The sequence below is a fragment of the Bos grunniens genome, chromosome 27 (assembly GCF_055505025.1).
Source record: "Bos grunniens cultivar Pamir isolate PY7600 chromosome 27, Bosgru_T2T1.0, whole genome shotgun sequence".
NCBI lineage: Eukaryota > Metazoa > Chordata > Mammalia > Artiodactyla > Bovidae > Bos > Bos grunniens.
The window spans coordinates 32,567,943-32,589,209 of record NC_141191.1 but is presented as its reverse complement, the minus strand read 5'-3'; the positions used below and the strand labels follow the sequence as shown (position 1 = coordinate 32,589,209).

At 42.3% G+C, this 21,267-nt stretch overlaps 1 protein-coding gene and 1 long non-coding RNA gene across 12 annotated transcripts in view; one reads left to right on the top strand and one right to left on the bottom strand.

The window, feature by feature from the left end:
• Positions 1 to 21,267, bottom strand: part of UNC5D (unc-5 netrin receptor D) — a 641,211-nt gene that overhangs the window by 472,544 nt on the left and 147,400 nt on the right. The window lies entirely within an intron of this gene.
• LOC147343744 (uncharacterized) lies at positions 8,123 to 16,442 on the top strand. Its single transcript, XR_015155966.1, has 3 exons — positions 8,123 to 8,275; positions 8,802 to 9,013; positions 9,691 to 16,442. It is a non-coding gene; the product is annotated as an uncharacterized LOC147343744 (long non-coding RNA).

Below are 21,267 nucleotides of genomic sequence, written 5' to 3'. Positions count from 1 at the left end.
CTTAGAAAGCAGCATTGTTCTTTCAGACAGGATGGAGTGTTTGTGTCCCCCATATTATAATATATTCAGACATATTTCTGTGTATGCATATATATAAATGGGCTTCCCAGGTGGCACTAGTGGTAAAGAAACCACATGCCAATGCAGGAGAATTAAGAGACTCAGGTTCGACCCTTGGGTCAAGAAAATCCCTTGCAGGAAGGTATGGAAACCCACTCCCGTACTCTTACCTGGAGGATCCCATGGACAGAGGAGCCTGGCGGACTACAGTCCATAGGGTCAAAAAGAGTTAGATGCAACTGAAGCAACTTATCGCATACTCATGCATATCTATTAATATAAACAAGTATATAATATAATGTGTCAAAGTGTATGTCGTTCAGGCCAATGTAAACAGGAAGCCTTAACTTTGTGAAGCCTCAGTCCCCCTTTTGTCTCTCCTCACGCAGCCTTTGTGAAAGGTGAGCTGTAGGGTTTGCCTTCTCATTAAGTCACTGGCTTCTGTAACTTGGGGTCTCAGGCAAAGACTCTAAGGCAATGCAAAGTCAGGGGGTTTCAGATGACAGGTGAGGCAGGAGACAGACGGGACTGCAGTCATGTAACCAGTGGTGAACCCAGAAGTGAGGAGTCAGAAAAACCCCCTGACTGCTGTGACTGGAAAGGGTCATGCAGACCTACGTGCCAAGCACACGGAATACAACAAGAAGAAAAAAGGGACTCCTCTAGTGGTCCAATGGCTAAGACTCCACGCTCCCAATGCAGGGACCCCGGGTTCAATCCCTGGACAGGGAACTAGATCCCACATGCCACAGCTACGAGTTTACATGCCACAACGAAGATCAAAGATCCCACACGCCAAACTAGGACTGGGAACAGCCAGAGAAATGAATAATTTTTGAAAAATATTAAAATAAAAGCAAAGAGAAAGAAAGGAACAGAACAGATAACACCAGATAGAGAGATGATAGAATCCACTGGCTTAGTGACTGACGGTATAAAGAGGGTGAAGATGATGTTCAGACAGATCCTCACTGTGGGGGATGAAGCAGTTGGTGTGATGCCATTGATACAAAGGAGAAAAGAGGAAGGTGGATTGTTTTATGGGGTTGCTGGGAAATAAGCTGAAATGGAGCTAAACAACCAGGGTGGTGTCACTGCCAATGGGAGGGTCACCAGAGGGGGAGCCAGGTACCCTCACAGAGCAGCTGTGTGACCTTGGCAGATGTGAACATCCCCGCAGGCTTCACTTATCTCCTGTCAAGTGAGCAGGTTGAATTAGATGACCTTCATTCTTTCCTCTGCTCAAGAGACTACAGCTCAGATGTTATCAGTCCCATTTCCACAATCAGCAATATAGGAAATCAAAAGAAATATGTATTCTCCTGGACATGGGAGAATGGCTAGCTGGAAAAATAAGACTGGAGAATAGTCGTCTATCCTTTTCCCAAGGGTTCTCCCCTGCAAATCCAAAGAGCCGCTCCACACCTGCAACCTGACTCCACCAACGACGCTGCCCTTTGCTTTTACCAATGCCCCTGAGGGCATGATAAAGCAATCTGACTGGGGCCACGGTCAGAAGCCCCCAGCCCAGCACTACAATCCCAGGCCACACCTGATCCTTTCCTCAGCCTTCCTTCCGGGGGCTCTACTATCCCACAGCACCTTTCCAACCCAGGAGTGGAAGAGAAATGCCCGGACTTCCCCACTCTCTCTACAGCTCTCACCAGCCAATGTATCAGGAGGAGTCCGAAAGCCATGGGACGTAGCAATAGTTTGCTGAGGGGAGAGGGGAATGGATTGGGAGTGTGGGATTAGCACATGCAAACTACTCTATAGAGAATGGATAAACAAGGTTCTACTGTAGAAGACAAGGAACTAGACTCGATATCCTGTGATAAACCATAATGGAAAAGACTATAGAAAAGAATATATTGGATTGATCCAAAAATTCATTTGGATTTTTGCATAACATCGTATGGAAAAACCTGAACCGTTGGGCTAACCCATATCGACTAACCCAATATATGTATGTGTGTGTGTATATAGATACGTGTGTGTGTGTAAATATATCATTTCATTGAGTCACATTGAATTGAATCACTTTGCTGTATAGCAGAAATTAACACAATGCTGGAAATCAACTCTACTTCAATAAAATAAATTAAACAAATAAATGGGGCAAGTGAGAGACCCTGAGGGACTGGCTTGTCCTGATGGTCACAGGGCTTTCCAGGAGTGCTGAGAACCGGAAACCAGACTGGGATTAGGCAGGTGCAGCTGAAGCAGGGGCTGGACACCCCCACTTTTAGCAGGAGACTCTGAATGGGCCCCCTCACAGGGTTGGGCAGGGTTTGGTTATGGGCCAAATGGGAGGGGACGAATCTCTTGACACAACGGGGCTCGGAGGGCAGGAGCAGGAGTCAAACTCCTACAGGAAGAGCAGGCACCTGTCTGGGTCACCGGACTGGCAGGCCAGAGAACTGGCGACAACCAGCACAGCCGGGGCCTGGTCATTGATTCTTAAATACAGGAGCCTCCATTCCCAGTGTGATTCGACCCATCCTTTTCAGCCTGACATATGAAACCCAAAACTGGCCTTGCTCTTCAGAACTGTGTCAGTTCCCTCAAATCCTTTTGCTTTGCCTGGAGCCCCTGCAGGAGGCTGAAAGCTTCAAGGAAATACTACAAGAGACCCAAAGGGGTTGAGGCCAAGTGAAAAGAGAGTCATTAGGGAAAACACCTTGTTTTGGCAGAAAACAGCACCCATTCAGCTCATTCTGTATTTAAGGAGGTGTGTTTAAGGACCTCAGACATGGGGATGATACCACTCTAATGGCAGAAAGCGAAGAGGAACTAAAGAGACTCTTGATGACGGTGAAGGAGGAGAGTGAAAGAGCCGGCTTAAGACTAAATATTTAAAAATAAAACTAAAATCACGGCATCAGCCCTCATTACTGCATGGCAAATAGAGGGGGGAAAATGTGGAAGTAGTGACAGATTCCCTCTTCTTGGGTTTGAAAATCACTGCAGTGACTGCAGCCGTGAAATCAGAAGATGAATGCTTCTTGGCAGGAAAGCGAAGACAAACCTAGACAGTGTGTTGAAAAGCTGAGATGTTACTCTACCCACAAAGGTTCGTATGGTCAGGGCTATGGTCTTCCTAGTGGTCATGCATGGTTGTGAGAGCTGGACTGTAAAGAAGGCAGAGCACCAAAGAATTGATGCCTTCAAACTGTGGTGCTGGAGAAGACTCCTGAAAGTCCCTCGGACAGAAAGAAGATCAAACCAGTCAATCTGAAGGGAGATCAACCCTGAATATTCACTGGAAGGACTGATGCTGACTGAAGTTCCAGTAATTTAGTCATCTGATGCAGACAGATGACTCTTTGGAAAAGCCCCTGATGTTGGGAAAGATAGAGGGCAGAAGGAGAAGAGGGAATCAGAGGATGAGATGGCTGGATGGCACCCCCAATGCAAGGAATATGAACTTGGGCAAACTCTGGGAGACGGTGAAGGACAGGGAGGCCTGGCATGCTGCAGACCATGGGGTCACAAAGGGTGGGACAAGACCGGGTAACTGAACAATTTAAGGACCACATGTGTATGCCCTTGTAGAAAGGCTATCACAAGATATCACAGGCAAGGAGTTGTGGATTACGAAGGATCTTGTGTGTAATTACAGGATTATGAAGCCAGCCAGTTGATCATCATAGTAAAGTTTGTTTACAAACACACTAAATGTTTCAGAGTAGAGATGGACAGGGAGTGAGTGAGGAGACAGCAGCTGCTAGAAGTGATCCTAATCACCTAATCACTAAGCAACAAATATGATACAAGGAGCTCTGGCAAGAATGACACAGAAGCAGCAGGAGCTCTGGATGACCCTGGAGTGCCTGTAATATGCTGAGAAAATAAAGGACACACCTCAAAAAAAGGAACACAGAAACAAAGTATACGAAAGAGAGACAGACTACTTCTCTCAGGAGGAAAACTCAAAGCTCAGAGCAAACGGACAGGCTCAGAAGAAAAGCACATTTTTTAAAAAAGGCCAGATGCGACCTTGTTGCTAAATCCTTCAGAAAAGTGACCCTCCATGTCCCAGGGACCCTGCAGTGTCCACAGATATGGAATATCTTTCCCTTGGCCCACCTGGAGCTCCGCCGGTAAATATCACTACCTTTCTATAGTAAACACAGATAAACCAGAGGCACAAGGGCAGATGAATCAAAGGCACTCCAGCCGTCCCTGTGGTCCTACAGAGGTTTACTAATGTAGTCCCAGGCTGCCTGGCAGGAGGCTGCGGTCCCCAGTCAGGAAAGGTGACCCAGGGAGCTTTCCCGCTGTGTTGCAATTACAGAAACACTCTTGCTTTCATGACCCCAAAGCCAGGACCCACAGAGGCACACCGCTCACTCTCCTGTGTACCCGCTGGGCTCAGCAGGAAGCTGTTCTCAGTGTGAGCTGGGTTCACAGGCTCCAGGAAGATTTCCAATGCAAATAGGACACTTGAGTTCCACAGCACAGGACAACAGTCACTCCATGCCTGAGTCTGGGCAGGTTCTGTCTGATAGCATCTCCCTTCCAAAGGTCTCCTAGGCCCCAGATCGGGCTGGATGCCTAAAAGTGGTGCTGTGATCAAGGTCTGCAATGATCCCTGTGGTTGAACAAAAAGTATCTGCTGGGCAATCAGGCACCAGGAAGCATGTGATCTGAGGAAGAGACAAAATGATACAGCATGTGGTGCTTTTACAGAAAAGCCTCACCTCTCCCTGGAGAAAATGATAGGCACACAAAGAAATATTTAAGGAGAGATAAAAGAGCCCCTGGGACAGCAAGGAGATCAAGCCAGTCAATCCAAAAGGAAATCAACCCTGAATATTCATTGGAAGGACTGAAGCTGAAGCTGAAGCTCCCATACTTTGGCCACCTGATGGGAAGAACTGACTCAGTAGAAAAGACTGTGATGCTGGGAAAGACTGAAGGCAGGAGGAGAAGGGGACGGCAGAGGATGAGATGGTTGGTTGGCATCACTGACTCAATGGACATGAGTTTGTGCAAACTCTGAGAGATGGTGATGGACAGGGAATGGCATGCTGTAGTCCATGGGGTCACAAAGAATCAGACACAACTGAGTGACTGAACAGCAAAAGACTCAGTGGATAGCAACTTCAGTTTACCCAAGGTCATGCAGAAAAGAAAAGTAAAAGAAAAGCTGGCTTAAAACTCAACATTCAAAAAACGAAGCTCATGGGTCCCATCGCTTCATGGCAAATAGATGGGGAAATGGAAACAGTGGCAGATTTTATTTTCTTGGGCTCCAAAACCATTGTGGATAGTCACTGCTGCAATTAAATTAAAAAGCCCATTCTCCTTGAAAGGAAAGCTACAACAAAACTAAACAGAGTATTCAAAAGCAGAGACATCACTTTGCCGGCATTCTGTGTAGTCAACGCTATGTTTTTTCCAGTAGTCACATACAGATACGAGAGTTGGACCATAAAGAAGGCTGAGCATCAAAGAATTGATGCTTTCAAACTGTGGTGCTGGAGACAACTCCTGAGAGTCCCTTGGACTGTAAGGAGATCAAACCAGTCAATCCTAAAAGAAATTAATCCTGAATACTCATTGGAAGGACTGATGCTGAAGCTCCAATACTTTGGCCATCTGATGCAAAGAGCCAACTCACTGAAAAAGAGCTTGATGCTGGGAAAGACTAAGGGCAGAAGGGGGCGACAGAGGAAGAGATGGTTGAATGGCATCACTGACTCAACAGACATGAATTTGAGCAAACTCAGGGAGATAGTGAAGGACAGGGGAGCCTGGCAAGCTGCAGTCCATGGGGTTACAAAGAGTCAGACACACAACTTAGCAACTGAACAGCAAAGCACTCAGTGGAGAGCCACCTCAGTTTACCCAAGGTCATGTAGAAAAGAAGACAAGTGTTATGAAATGAGGCAGTTCAGACATTTCTATGAGAAAGGTATGGTTTTTGCTGCCCACAGAAGATGGTAAGTATGGGGATTGATGGTGGGGTGGGAGTGAGTGTTCCTGGCTGATGGAATACTATAAACAGAGATTACGGAAGAAGGTGGATGGTTATAGAACCCAGAGACCACCCTGGAGAGCAAGTGAATACTACAGAGGCACGTTGGGACCACATTTTAGAAGGCTTTGAACAGAGCCCAAGCCCTGTTTGAGGAGTCTCTGAAAGTGCGTGGAGTTGAAGAATAACTTCCAAGGAGAACCAAAAAAGTCTTTTCACCTATTTCCATCAAATGCCTCTTTATATCAATGGCACACACTTGTCAAAAAGCATATACCTTTCCTCCTTCCCCTCGAAATAGCCACTCTTACTCACACACATTTAACTGGAACTTCTTAGCCCAGAATTCTTCCCAGCTAAGCTCACTAACCACCACTCCTTGGGTCTAACTCACTATAGCTCCCTATGTTTGTTCTGACTTGGAAAGGACATCTCATGGGCCAACACCATTTTCTTCATCAAATACACTTCATTCTGCAGAAACTCTCTCTAGCCCACTCTCATGATGTTATGAGAAGCAAAGTTTTTCCAGCAGAGGGCTTTTTAGGAGGGGCTTAATATTCATATGTGCCCATCTTCACTCCATCCCTGGCATCTACATACTTCCTAGTACCAAGAGAAAGTGCATGGTACCATGGTCACACCAAATCAAAGGAATCCCCCATGAAAACAGTACAGTATGCTCTGCTTCTAGTACTTCAGTTCCACTAATCTGTGTGCACATTCTCAGTCATGTCCGACTCTTTGCGACCCAATGGACTGTAGCCCGCCAGGCTCCTCTGTCCATGGGATTTCCCAGGCAAGAATACTGGAGTGGGTTGCCATTTCCTTCTCCAGGGGACCTTGCCGACCCAGGGATCGAAACCATACCGCCTGTGTCTCCTGCCTTGTGGGAGGATTCTTTACCTCTTGAGCCATTGGGGAAATCAGCTCCACTAACAGCACATTTTAATTCATTTTTTGTAATCTCAATTTTACTTAAGACAGAAAGTGGTCAGATTTTTTGTGATTAAAAAACTGCACAATCGAAAAACTTCTTCAGCACAACAGGATACAGACCATACCTAGCAAAAAACCAACTATGAGGAATTTTTCACATTTCTTCTAAGTTTCATGAAATGGGAGCATATACAGAAGCGGTTTCACCTGGAATTTTCCCATTACAAGAGAATCTAAAAATGATCAGCATTTGGGATTCCAAATACCACCCTGAGCTCCTACTTTAAGGGGATTAAAAATATAATTCCTCTTTTCAAAAATGCAATTGAACTAATGGGACAAATTCAGCAGCCCAGCCATTCTTCTATAGCTTTGGGAACTGCCAACTCCATGAAATTTCACTGAATCAATAGTTTGGATTAGAGAAGAAAATTCTCAGTGACCTTTCTTTATTCTATTGCTTTCCCTTAAAATGTTGGTGATTTCTAACAAATGAAATTCCCAGTGTTAAAATTAAATATAGATTGTAAAGCTGCTACCATTAATCTTATTGGTCACAATTATTATTGTATAAAGGCTGGTTTGCCACTGAGAGTGTCATTTCCTAGGCAGGTTGATAAGAAGTCTAGGGGTCCTCAAGGAGAGAGGGGTCTGGAATTCTCAAGGAGGAAGAAAGGACAAACTTTTTTTTTTCTCCTCCACATTCCTTAGGATTATGTATCCTGCCTGAGGACAGTCTCTAGATTAAACCTTCTGGATAATCCTGTTATTTTAAAATGTAAATGATGGGAGTAGGTCTATATAACAATAATGTATCATGCCTGAGGACAGTCTCTGGATTAAACCTTCTGGCTAATTCTGTTATCTTAAAATGTAAATTATGGGAGTAGATCTGGTCTTTACAAGGATTATATAACAATAATGTATCATGCCTGAGGACAGTCTCTGGATTAAACCTTCTGGCTAATTCTGCTATCTTAAAATGTAAATTATGGGAGTAGGTCTGGTGAGGTCTTTACAACCTCCAGACATTCTCTGGATTCATTGGAGAGTATATAACTCCATTGCTAACACTAGCCAGCGGGTATTCTTTCTACCCACTTCTGATGTCTATGTCAGAAGCTTTCTCTATCTCCTTTATACTTAAATAAAACTTTATTACACAAAAGCTCTGAGCAATCAAGCCTTGTCTCTGGCCCTGGACTGAATTCTTCTCCTCCGGAGGCCAAGAATCCCAGCGTCTTTGCGTGATTCAGCAACAAACTTTCACCATCAATCCGCACAGACTCAACTGTAAGTTGTTTATTTTTCCTGTGCAAGTTTTCTCTTTTTCTTAGCTAAAAGTTCAACTGTGGGAGGAGGGTTTCTTGACTATCTCTAATTTCTACAGGTGCTAATATCTCTGGAGGTTGTATCAGTAACTTCAAAGATAAAAGATTATTTAAGGGTTATGCTGCACTCTTAGAGGAAATTGTTCCTTACACCTAGCAAAGGGAGTAGGCACATGCTATCAGAGGCTGTTAACAGAAGCAATGGTGTCTGTTATGCTAACAGTACAAGTGTTATAAAACTGCTTTTCTTATTTTCATGGTCACACATATTAACATTTAAAGGATTGTATTTTATGTGTCCTTTCTTTGTTAAGAAAACTTAGCATTTATACAAGGAAAAAAAGAAAAAAGCAACCCCATTCAAGCTTCCCATTAAGTCTGTCTGCTGATATATTTATCACTTGTAAATCTCTTCATCCTGTCTTGTTTTGTCCTTTTTCAATGGCTGATATGGTACCCTAATTACAAGGCTATTTTGTATTTACTAGGCAGCCAAGAGGAGGTACCCCACATCCGAGGTCAGGGGCGGTGGCTGAGAGGAGCTACCCCACGCCGCCATGCCCGAGGCCAGGGGCGGCGGCTGGGAGGACCAACCCCATGTCCAAGGAGCGGTGGCTGCGCTGACGAAGGAGGGCCTAGAGAAGTTATCCCACGTTGAAGGTCAGGAAGGGCGGCAGTGAGGAGATACCCCTCGTCCAAGGTAAGGAGCAGTGGCTGAGCTTTGCTGGAGTAGCTGTGAAGAGATACCCCACACCCAAGGTAAGAGAAACCCAAGTAAGATGGTAGGTGTTGCAAGAGGGCATCAGAGGACAGACACACTGAAACCATACTCACAGAAAACTAGTCAATCTAATCACACTAGGACCACAGCCTTGTCTAACTCAATGAAACTAAGCCATGCCCGTGGGGCAACCCAAGATGGGCGGGTCATGGTGGAGAGATTTGACAGAATGTGGTCCACTGGAGAAAGGGAATGGCAAACCACTTCAGTATTCTTGCCTTGAGAATCCCATGAACAGTATGAAAAGGCAAAATGATAGGATATGGAAAGAGGAACTCCCCAGGTCAGTAGGTGCCCAATATGCTACTGGAGATCCATGGAGAAATAACTCCAGAAAGAATGAAGGGATGGAGCCAAAGCAAAAACAATACCCAGCTGTGGATGTGACTGGTAATAGAAGCAAGGTCCGATGCTATAAAGAGCAATATTGCATAGGAACCTGGAATGTCAGGCATTCCATGAATCAAGGCAAATTGGAAGTGGTCAAACAAGAGATGGCAAGAGTGAATGTCGACATTCTAGGAATCAGCGAACTGAAATGGACTGGAATGGGTGAATTTAACTCAGATGATCATTATATCTACTACTGCGGGCAGGAATCCCTCAGAAGAAATGGAGTAGCCATCATGGTCAACAAAAGAGTAAGCTGAAACTCCAGTACTTTGGCCACCTCATGTGAAGAGTTGACTCACTGGAAAAGACTCTGATGCTGGGAGGGATTGGCGGCAGGAGGAGAAGGGGACTACAGAGGATGAGATGGCTGGATGGCATCACTGACTCCATGGACATGAGTCTGAGTGAACTCCGGGAGTTGGTGATGGACAGGGAGGCCTGGCATGCTGCGATTCACGGGGTCGCAAAGAGTTGGACACGACTGAGCGACTGAACTGAATACCTTCACATCACGTGTACTTTTTTCTTCATCTCTCCTTCACCAGCACCCAGCAAGTGTGTGTATCAAGGTAGGAAACATTAGTAAGCCATACTTTAATGACTCATACTAATATTCTGGTCCCTTTAACACGTGTGGGTAACAGACATCTTTCACCTTAAATACTCTGTGCTAAGTACTCAGTCCTGCCCACAAAGCAAACTTTCAGAGCTTTGATTCCTCTCATGTTTCACGGTGGTAGAGATGGTCTAAACTCACATGTAAATAAAGCTTTTTTTTTTTTTCATTCTACACTGTGATTATCTTATTTCCCTTATAAGACAATCTCATTACTTTGAACTGTTCATGAGTTTCTAATAATTCAGATACAATCTTTAGCTAAATTCCACCTTTACAGTATACATGATAAAAAAAATTCAATGATGAAAATAAGCAATATAGAAAAGGTTTTAAAAAGAATAATCAGTTCCTTAGAGTAAAATAAATTTTCTCATGTTTCATAGGAGGTTCATTTCTAGGTGAAAATATGATCTGCTAAGCTAATTAAAACACATCTTACCTCCTTATTAAAGTTGAGCCTCAAGAATCTCAGATAAAGCTGAGAGCATTTAATTCTCAATGTATCACACAGCAATAACTGTGTTCCATGTTTTAAATTCTACAATCCAAAACTGTCACCAACCCCACTTCCCTCACAAAGGGTATAAACCAATGAAGACTTTGGTGTAGGTCTGCAATCTATTAGAATGTAGAGGAAAATTATATATAACTGAAATGAGAATTCAGAATATCCTCTTGAGATGTAACAAATATAGGAGTTTGCTGATGCTCAACAGGAATGGGAATGTGGGTGGAAGGAAGTAGAGAGGGATCAAGGATGCTAATTATTAACAGCATCCTTCTGGCTTTGTCTCTTCATGGACCCAACCAAGCTCTACCATCCTTAGCCAATTCTTTAGACATAAAAGTTTTATGTCTTCTTTAAGCTGCATAGCCCCTCCTTGGAACCTCTCAGGAGACAGATTTCAACCAGAAATGGGGAAATACCCTTCACAGACTCATTCTGACTTATAATTCTTTCTTACAACTTCTTTTGACAAGAGAAACTTTCCATTCCAAACATTACATCATCCTCCTCGGACACCTGGCTCAGAACACCAGACAAACTCAATTTAAAAGATATACTTTCTGTCATCATTTAACTGAATTACTTCTACTAAACAGTAAAGGAACGGTTTATGGTAGAAGCCAAGAATAGGTGAGGTGGTAATTTCTCCAAGTGAAACGCAGTATCATCAATACACATTGAAGACGTACATAAAATGATGAGTATGTCACCAAAAAACCCCTATAATTTCTCTGGAAAGCTCGTAGTATTTTAGAAGCTAATACATAGTATTAAGAAAAGCCCAGCTTTGTAAATCTACATTATCACATACTTGCTGATCCCTTCCCCTAAGACAGAATAATTCCCAACCCATTTTGAAAAGTAAAGCACAGGGGAGAAAGAAAAAGTCAGTTTGATTTCTGGAGCTTAAATGAGATAAAGGTGAGTCTGTACTGATGTATTCATCAGTGTTATTTTTTTTCCCCTATAATATCTATAATAAAAGTGAAGATGACTTTAGACTTGTGAATTCTGAGTTAACTCTGGGCTTTTCCTCTTCTTTTAAAGATGTCTTGATGTGGACCACTTGTAAAGCCTTTATTGAACTTATTACAATATTGCTTCTGTCTCATGTTTTGATTTTTTTGGCTGCGAGGCATGTGGAATCTTAGCTCCTCAACCAGGGATCAAACCCACAGCCTGCCCTGGAAGGCAAACTCAGTCACTGGACTGTCAGGAAAGTCCCTACCCTGGGGTTTAAACTTTCAAATAGTGTACAACTGCCAATAGCTGATTGTCATCTCTTCTCTCTCAACCCTCAAAGTCTCTTTGGGGATAAGGTAACCTCAGTGCAACACTGGTAACATTCTCAGGACAGGGTACATTCAAAATAACAACATTATCTACCTTATCAGGGGACCCCACCCCGGCTATATGAACTGTCAGGTTTATTGCACTCGAGAGAGACATGAAACGTTCACCAGCTCAGGTGGGTAGCCCAGGGCAAGCAGGACAAATGTGCTGCTTCATAATTTGGGATGCTTATTAACCAGAAAATAAAAGCTGTGCTAAAAATAAAAAATTAAAAAAAAAAAAGATGCCTGACAGGAGAAAAGAAGGATAAACATGGCCAGACTTTATTGCTACATGTATTTTTTAAAGAAGTGCCTTTTGTACTGTGGAGTAGGTAGCATTTCCCAGGATGTCTGGAATCATTCAGCGTAGCACCATATGGTGCGCTAATGTCACTGAACAGCAGGGCACAAATAACTCACAATTCATTTCACTTTGGACCCTTATTCGTTTCAAGAGTGCAACTGTTTTGAGATGCGGCACCGCCACTTGATGTTCCTTAGAATCGGGATAGGCTGGTCCTCCTAGTGAAGTCACTCTTTGTTACATATAGAGCCACTGAAGAAATACAAGAGGAGAGGTTATCCTTCTGGAAAGGTTATGTAAGTTAGCCCATGTGAGAGAAAGGGAGGGGACAGGGCAGAGAGAACCACTTACCTGGCACATAAATTAAACAACTGGAGCTGGGACGAAACCTCTTTGGGCACTCACTGGTGTGGGCAAAGAAATGATTCAGTCAAAGAAAATACGAGGGGGATGGGTGAATGGAAAATATTCAGCCTGTCTGACCCACTGTGAAATTGGGGACATATTCCTTTAAAAAAAAAAAAAATTGTCATTGGAAGCAGCTTCTCTGGTGGTCCAGTGGTTACGAATCCACCCGGCAACACAGGGGACACCAGTTCAATCCTTGATCTAGGAAGAACTGTGTGCTTCGGGGCAGCTATGTGTAAGCCCATACACAAGTACTGAGCCAGTGCTCCAGAGTCCAGGGACCGCAACAGGAGAAGCCACCGCAACCAGAAGCCCTAACACTGCAGCTAGAGAGTAGCTCGCGCTCTCTCCAACTAGAGAAAGCCCGCGAGCAGCACCAAAGATCCAGCGCAGCCATACATATTTTTAAAAATTATTATTGGAGTATTGTTATTGGAGCCTGGGATTCTCCAGGCAAGAATACTGGAGTGGGTTGCCATTTCCTTCTCCAGGGGATCTTCCCGACCCAGGGATCAAACCCAGGTCTCCCGCATTGCAGGCAGACGCTTTACCCTCTGAGCCACCAGGGAATCCCTACTGGAGTACAGTTGCTTTATAATGATGTGTTTTCTATGGTAGAGCAAAGTGAATCAGCCATACGTATACACATTTTCCCTGTCTTTTGGATTTCCTTCCCATTTAGGTATTCTTTTCCATCTTGAAGTTTCAGCATCAACTAGCAAACAATGGCTACAGTAGGAAAGCCCATCTGCTTCCCTGTTTAAGTGTATTATCACCTAAGAGACTTCCCTAGCAGTCCAGGGGTTAAGACTTCCCCTTCCAATGCAGGGTGTGCAGGTTCAATCCCTGGTCAGGGAGTAAGATCCCAGACCTTACTGGGTTCTGCCCGAAAACCAGAAAATAAACAACAGAAGCCATATTGTAACAAATTCAATAAAGACTTTAAAAATGGTCCACATCAAAAACAAAAATCTTTAAAAATGGACAAGATTAACATGGTATCAAAGAGTCAAAAACGAGTGATGTGCCAAAGCAAGTGTTACATGATTTATTATAGTTGTTATCAAATGGTCTGGGAAGGCAGGAAGAGACAAAGAAATAGCAGACTCAGATCAGAGGCTAAGATAAAAGATCAGAAGAGTAGTTAACACTATGTCATCATGATTCCTCCTCACCCACCCAGTTAGACAACAATTCATTGTTCTTCCTTGCTCATTCCATTCAAAGGAACCATAAGCCCACAGGTCATAGCTACGAGGAAGGGTTTTAGAACTGTTTTCAGTTCTGAACATCTGCTTCCTAATGGGACACTATGCAGAAATACCATAATACACTGTGTCTGCTAAGTCACTTCAGTCGTGTCCAATTCTTTGTGACCCCTGGATTGTGGCCCTTGGGGCTCCTCTGTCTATGGGATTTCCAGCAAGCATACTGGAGTGGGTTGCCATTTCCTTCTCCAGGGGATCTTCCCCACCCAGGGATCAAACCCCTGTCTCTTAGTCTCTCGCATCGGCAGGTAGGCTCTATACCACCAGTGCTACCGCAGTGGGGCAAAAAAGAAAAACTATCAACAAAAAAGCTCAAGGATCCAGAGTTCTAAAAGGATGTACACAAAATATCCAGAGACACAGATCTCAAGAATTATGACCTGGACCAGCCTTCCTGTCCAGTATGTGTCTTCTACGGTGACAACAGCTATCAAGACACAAGACATCAGAACGAGGTTCAAGGCTCACTTACCAAACCAGGAAAGAATAGATCCACAATCAGTGTTATTCCCTCTTATAACAGGTGTTTACTAGACAAAGGCTTGAGTTCCAGACATATTCCTCAATAAGCTTTCTATGTCTTTAACACCTAATTTTCTTTTTAATGATAAGGTCGACTTATCACATGCCCAAATACAGAGTATCATCAAATGCAAGGGAAGAAAGTGTTTAATAAGTATTGGCCTGGAACACAGCTCTATATTTCTCACTTCTACACTAATGGGACCGAGGTGTTAAAGTCATGACCAAGGTATAGCAGTCCAATGGAGAAAGTATTGGGTTGGTCAAAAAAGTTTATTCAGATTTTTCCATTAGATCTTATGGAAAATCTCTAGTAAACTTACTGACCAGCACAAATGCATGAAGTATAAAGCAGAACACCTCTTAACCGCTACTGACCCTTTCCATCTTTACTAACACTCTTTTTGGGGAAAAAAAAAAATTAAAATATATTTTGCATGAAATGTTTTAAAAGATACATTATAAGTTAGCTCTAGAGAATTTTTCATTGGCTCTCTTTAGATGTGATTGATTAAGTTGCTTTATCACTTTCTTAGTGATTTCATTTATTCAGATTATCTCCATGAAGGATAGTAACCATGGTTATATCACAACCGTAATTCTACTAGAAAACTACTGTAGTATTTGGCTCCATCTCAACAAACAGAATGGATTCAATGGCCTCAGCATGTATGTTTGATTTTCTTGACTAAAAGTTACTTTCATTGTTTGGTTCCATTTTTTTCAGCAAACTGAAAATAAAGAAGAGGCTGACAGACTGTTTAAAAAAAATATACAACATTCTGAGCAGTGCAAATAAAAGGGAACCATAAAAATCTCAGGAAAATTACTGTTTTTTTTTTTCCTTCAGAGACAGTTTTAATTTTCAACACTCAATATTCTTTTGAAATTTTCTAGACACAATTACATTGAAAAGACTGCATACATTTAAAAAGAATATGACAGAACACTTAGTTAAATGTTATATTAAAGATGCATTGTAAATTAAATATTTAAAAAAGTATTCAACAGATCCAAGTGCGGTTCAAATCCATCTGTTACTACAAACTATATTTTTTATTTATTTTAGCATTCTGCCATATGTCATGACAGAAACCCAAGCTTTTTTGTTTTTTTAATTTTCAATTTGAAAACCCTTCTGGAAATGAATAGTCATAGTTGATACAGAGTATTTATACTACTACACTACAGATTACGTCAGAGTTACATTTCACCAGGTCATTTTAGGAAGACCACAGATACAGTTTAACTAGAAAAAGGTTTCTTCCTCACAAGGCATGTTAGCCTCTTAGAAACTCTGGATTAAAAGTTTCTCTCTAAACTGGTCTCAACTGGGGGAGAATGGATACATGTGTATGTATTGCTGAGTCCCCATCACTGTTCACATGAAACTCTCATATCACTGTTAACCCCCTATACCCCAATACAAAATAAAAAATAAAGTTTTAAAACATGAATTGGTCTCAAGCTTTAAGAAAAATGAAGAAAGGGAAACATACCTGGAATACCCTTTAAGAGTCAGAAACAAAAAGAAGGAAGAAGAGACATTCCAAATGTAAAGCAAAACGATACAAAACTGCCACCCAGAAAAATGTATCCTTATGCCACTGATGATAAATCCTGAACATACAGTGAAAGCATGGCAAGAAAGTCCTAATGAAATCCTTACTAAACAAAAGCACCAGAGACATAGGTCTGCTCATTATAGCTTATTCTGAGGCAAATAAAGAAGACAAAAATAGAGGGGAAATTGGAATTGTCTATATATACATACCATCCCGCAGCAACCATCATGCCTGTTTCCAGGGGAGCTGTTTGCAAACAACAAAATCAAACCAGAAGAGAAAGAAGAGTTTTCCAGGATCCATCTATGGATGGACGCAGCCAACAGAACTCAGCACCACTGGACTAAGACGTGGAAATGTTTCAGACGTTATATGTACACACTTAATACAGACAAAGCCTTCTCTGACAGAGGCAAAAAAAAAAAAAACAAGGGAGTGAGCGTACCGGCCAACCTCTGCATAAACAGCCTCTCTCTATTAGGGTTCTCCACTTAACTGTAAAAGCGCTATCCTCTTAAGTGTGAATATACTTGAAATCACTTTCAAAAGCCCTATGGCCTGACTACTCAAGGGAATACAGTAAGTTCCCTACGTATGAACGCTCTCCATTCCAAAAGCGTGTTTGTTTGTCCAATCTGTGTGGAGGTTCAACAAAGTCAGCCTAAGTACCCAACTAACACAACCAAGTATATAGTACTGTACTGTATGTAACCAATTTATAATACACAAAAAACATATATATAAAACATTCTTAATCTTACAGTACCGTGAAAAGTACCATGGTACTCAACAGCTGGAGCTTCTTAGCAGAACCAGCTACATCACCGCTGCTTTTACTCTTGCTTCCAGACATCCTGGGCTAGAAATGAAGGTACTGCCCCCGTGTACTCTACACCGTACTGTATAGCAAAGTACACCAAATCACAAGCACCTGTAGAGGATGAACACACGGGACAATGTACACCAGACGCGTGAACTAACTTATGTGACCGGACATGCGAACACACGCTTGCATCTTTGAAAGTTTGCAACTTGAAGAGTCATGGGGTGACTGTTTTGTCTTCCCATGAGCTCTACCACATCACTGAACCATCACTTCCAGTGTAAAGCAAAAGTAGAGGGTTGCACCTGTGAGCACCAGCTTGTTGATAAATTAAAAACAGAGGAAAGGACAGAGAGGCAGAGAGAGAGAGGGGAGAAACAAATAAGGCAGCGAGACAGAAGGTACAGAGGGTACTGTAAATGACTCCAGTGCCAACCTTTTTCTTCCGTGTCACACCGCACGACAGAAAGATTAACTGGTTTGGTTCATTTGGTGGGACAAGCCCGGGAAAGCAAACTTCAAGGCTCCCATAGCCCAAAGTGCCACCATTATAAATTCACCCTTCTTGCCTCTTTGTTTTATGGATGTCATCTGACTAATGCCATATATTTTTGTTTTCAGTTTTGACTTCCCTATATTTCTATTTGCTCTTTTATACTGCTATCGAATCAGAAGTGACATATTTTAGAGTTTATAGTTGAGATGTGAACATTCAACAGTTTTACTACATTTCTAATAATTATTAATGCTTCCCCCCCTCTGCCGGAAAAGTATAGGGACATATTGTCACATATATGGGCCCCCAACATAATCCATTTATGATCAGGTTATCAGCTGGGGAGGGTGAGGTTCCTGTTGTAACTGACAAGTACACTGTATCTGAAACATTCTTTTTTTCATTAAGAGAAAAACAAATACCATATAATAACACATATATGTAGAATCTAGAAAAATGGTACAGATAGTCTTATTTGCAAAGCAGTAAGAGAGACACAGAAGTAGACAACGAATGCATGGATACCAATGGGGAAGGGAAGGGAGAATGGAAGGAATTGGGAGGTTGGGATTGACATACATACACTATGATACTATGTATAAAATTGATAACTAGCAAGAACCTACTGTGTAACACAGAGAACTCGCTAGTGCACTGTACTGACTTAAATGTGAAGGAAGTTCAAAAGGGAGTGGATACAGGTATATGTGTGGCTGATTCATTTTGCTATGCAGTAGAAACTAGCACAACATTTTAAAGCAACTGTACTCCAATAAATATTAATTTAAAAATAATGTATTATCTCCCCCCAAAAAGAGAACTATTTCTGTTTTGATACAGGGAAGAAATTAGAAGTTAGGGGGAAAAAGTGTAATGGCAGAAAGAAATTGCAGAAGGGCATAAAAACATGGGGAGAGAAAGGAACAGGTAAGAATTCAATAGTAATTCTCTTAATGGGTAGGTAGATAGGTAGATGGATAATCAGTTGACAGATAATAGACACATAGTAATAATCACTAATTCTAGAAGATGCTCATTTATGGGGAGAAAAAAAAAACTGCTCCATGATCATTATGGCAATGCTGTATAATATATTCTCTGGGGACTTTCCTGGTGGCCCAGTGGCTAAAACTTCATGCTCCCAATGAAGAGGGCCTGGGTTCAATCCCTGGTCAAGGGATAAGATCCCACATGCCATTACAGTCACTAGCACCTGGTGCAGTTCAATAAATAAACAAATATAAAAAGTATTCTCTGTAAGATTCACAGTAAAGAGGAATATATGACAAGCTCTAAGAAGTTCTGCAGCAAAAAAATTACTAGGACCATTTTAAGTCAATAGATCTGCAGTCTGCTATTACTTCCACTAACTAAATTATAGCCACTATAGGCACATCAAATAGCTCTACATTTCAAATTATTTTATTAATCTTTTCCTTCTTGGAGCTGTACAAAAGGAGACTGCACCAGGCTAATGATCTCTATTATGACATGAGCTATGAAAATAATTTCCATTAATCTTAGGTGATTAGGCTTTTTACCAAGCTGTCTACCATGGGAAAAAAAATAGAATATGTACTATATCTTAAATGATGGTAATCATGCTTTAATAACCCTGTTGTCTTTCATTAACTGTTTTTCAATACATTATATTTATAGACTCTAAAGGACTCAAGGGAAGGAGGACCTATGGTTTACATTACCTCACATCTTGGATTGCTGGGCCATTTGTGAATCCTTTCATTCAGTAAATACATGATGGGTGGTAAATACTGCTCTGTGCTGTGCTTAGTCGCTCAGTCTTGCCATACTTTTTGCAACCCCATGGAACTATAGCCCACCAGGTTCCTCTGTCCATGGGATTCTCCAGGCAGGAATACTGGAGTGGGTTGCCATGACCTCCTCCATGGGATCTTCCTAACCCAGGGATCGAACCCAGGTATCTCGAATTACAGGAGGATTCTTTACCACCCGAGCCACCAGTGTTATTGGCTCAGTCACATCCAACTCTTTGCAACCCCATTGACTACAGCCTGCCAGGCTCCTCTGTCCATGGGATTTCCCAGGCAAGAATACTGGAGTGGGTTGCGATTTCCTTCCCTGAGCCACCAGGGAAGCCCAAATACTGCTCTGCTGCTGCTGCTGCTGCTACTGCTAAGTCGCTTCTGTCGTGTCTGACTCTGGGCGACCCCATAGATGGCAGCCCACCAGGCTCCACCGTCCCTGGGATTCTCCAGGCAAGAACACTGGAGTGAGTTGCCATTTCCTTCTCCAATGCATGAAAGTGAAAATTGACAGTGAAGTCGCTCAGTCGTGTCCGACCCTCAGCGACCCATGGACTGCAGCCTACCAGGCTCCTCCATCCATGGGACTTTCCAGGCAAGAGTACTGGAGTGGGCTGCCATTGCCTTCTCCGAAATACTGCTCTAGGGGGATTTAATCAGAGGTAGATGACAGACAGAGCTTTGGTATTCAAAGACCTTAGAAGAAGGGGAAATGAACATTTATGTAAGCAAATACAGGAAGAGTTCTAGAAGAACAGACAAAACAATACGTAACAGAAAAACCTCACCAATTCTGGAGGTTTGGGGAAAATTATCTGAGAAATGACATCTAAGTGAAAGCTGAAGATGGAGACGAATCAGTCAAAATAGGAGTGATTTCGTGTGTGCGCTGGGGGGAGGGAAGCAGGTAAAGCGCATGAGCATGAAGCCAGAGGGAGATGGAACATTAGGGAAAAGTGGAAGAAGTTCATCAGTGTCTCCATTAAAGAAGGCGCAAAGGTTAGAGGAACAAAGAGTGAGAAAATACGCGGTTGGCCCTTGGAATCCATGGATGAGGAACCATGGACATGGAGCCCACAGGTATGGAGGGTCTACTCTACCAGTCTGTGCATTCCCACACACTAGATCGCTGCCTGTTTTAGGAGAAAAAATGCAATTGGTTAATTAAAAGGCAATTTAATTCCAAGCGTGAGTACATTTTGGTCAAGTGCCCTAGGAGCCCATGTATGAGTCACCTCTTCTTTCCCCTTTTTTTCTTCCCCACCCCACCCAAAAGCATGATATTTTGGGAGTAGAGAATAAAGCGTGAAATGATACAGTTCTTGTTCCACTGGCTTATTATGCCTAGAGATTCAATTATATTTTGTTGTATTTTCTTGCCCCCAAACTGAGGATAGTTCTTTAATTGACTAATTAATATAAACTACAGTTGAAACATTTCAAGTTTTAGATCAGGGCATCTGTACTGTTATTTGCCTGTTAACGTCTTATTTTACCCCGTAAAGTACATGCAAAGCATTGCCTACACCTAGCTGGTGTCCAGAAAGAAAAACTCAATACTTAACACAACAACTCTATTTCCCACCAGAGATCCCTTCCCCATGTCTTCAGAGCTGAGTACTGCAGGAATTTTTCCTTTCCTCTTTGACCAAGGGCAATTCTCCAACAGTTTATCTCCTGGACTGTGAGTGACTGGTAACTGTGTTATTGCATCATCACTTTGCCCTTCACATTTGCTCTTTTTATTTTTTGTATGAAAACTACAAGCTAAAGAGAATCCTCTGAAGGAAAAATTTTGGACAGAAAAATGGTAGGGAAAGAAAGTGTTGGAGACACAATGTACTCCAGGGGCTTCCCGCTCACACCCTCTCCTTATGTATATTTTTCCCTTTAGTTAACAATGTGTCTCAGAATTATCTCCAACTCAGTTCATAGAAACCTTCTTCATTTACGTTATGGTTACATAGCGTTTCATTGTGTGAACGTACAATGTACAGTGGTTAATTTGGTCTCTCTCCTCTGTAGGCATATGGAGGTTGTTTCCATTTTTTTGCAATTACAAATAATGCTACATACAAAAAATACCCTTTAAATATGTATGTATGTGCATTTCTTATATATAATATATATAAATGTACTTTTTTTTTGC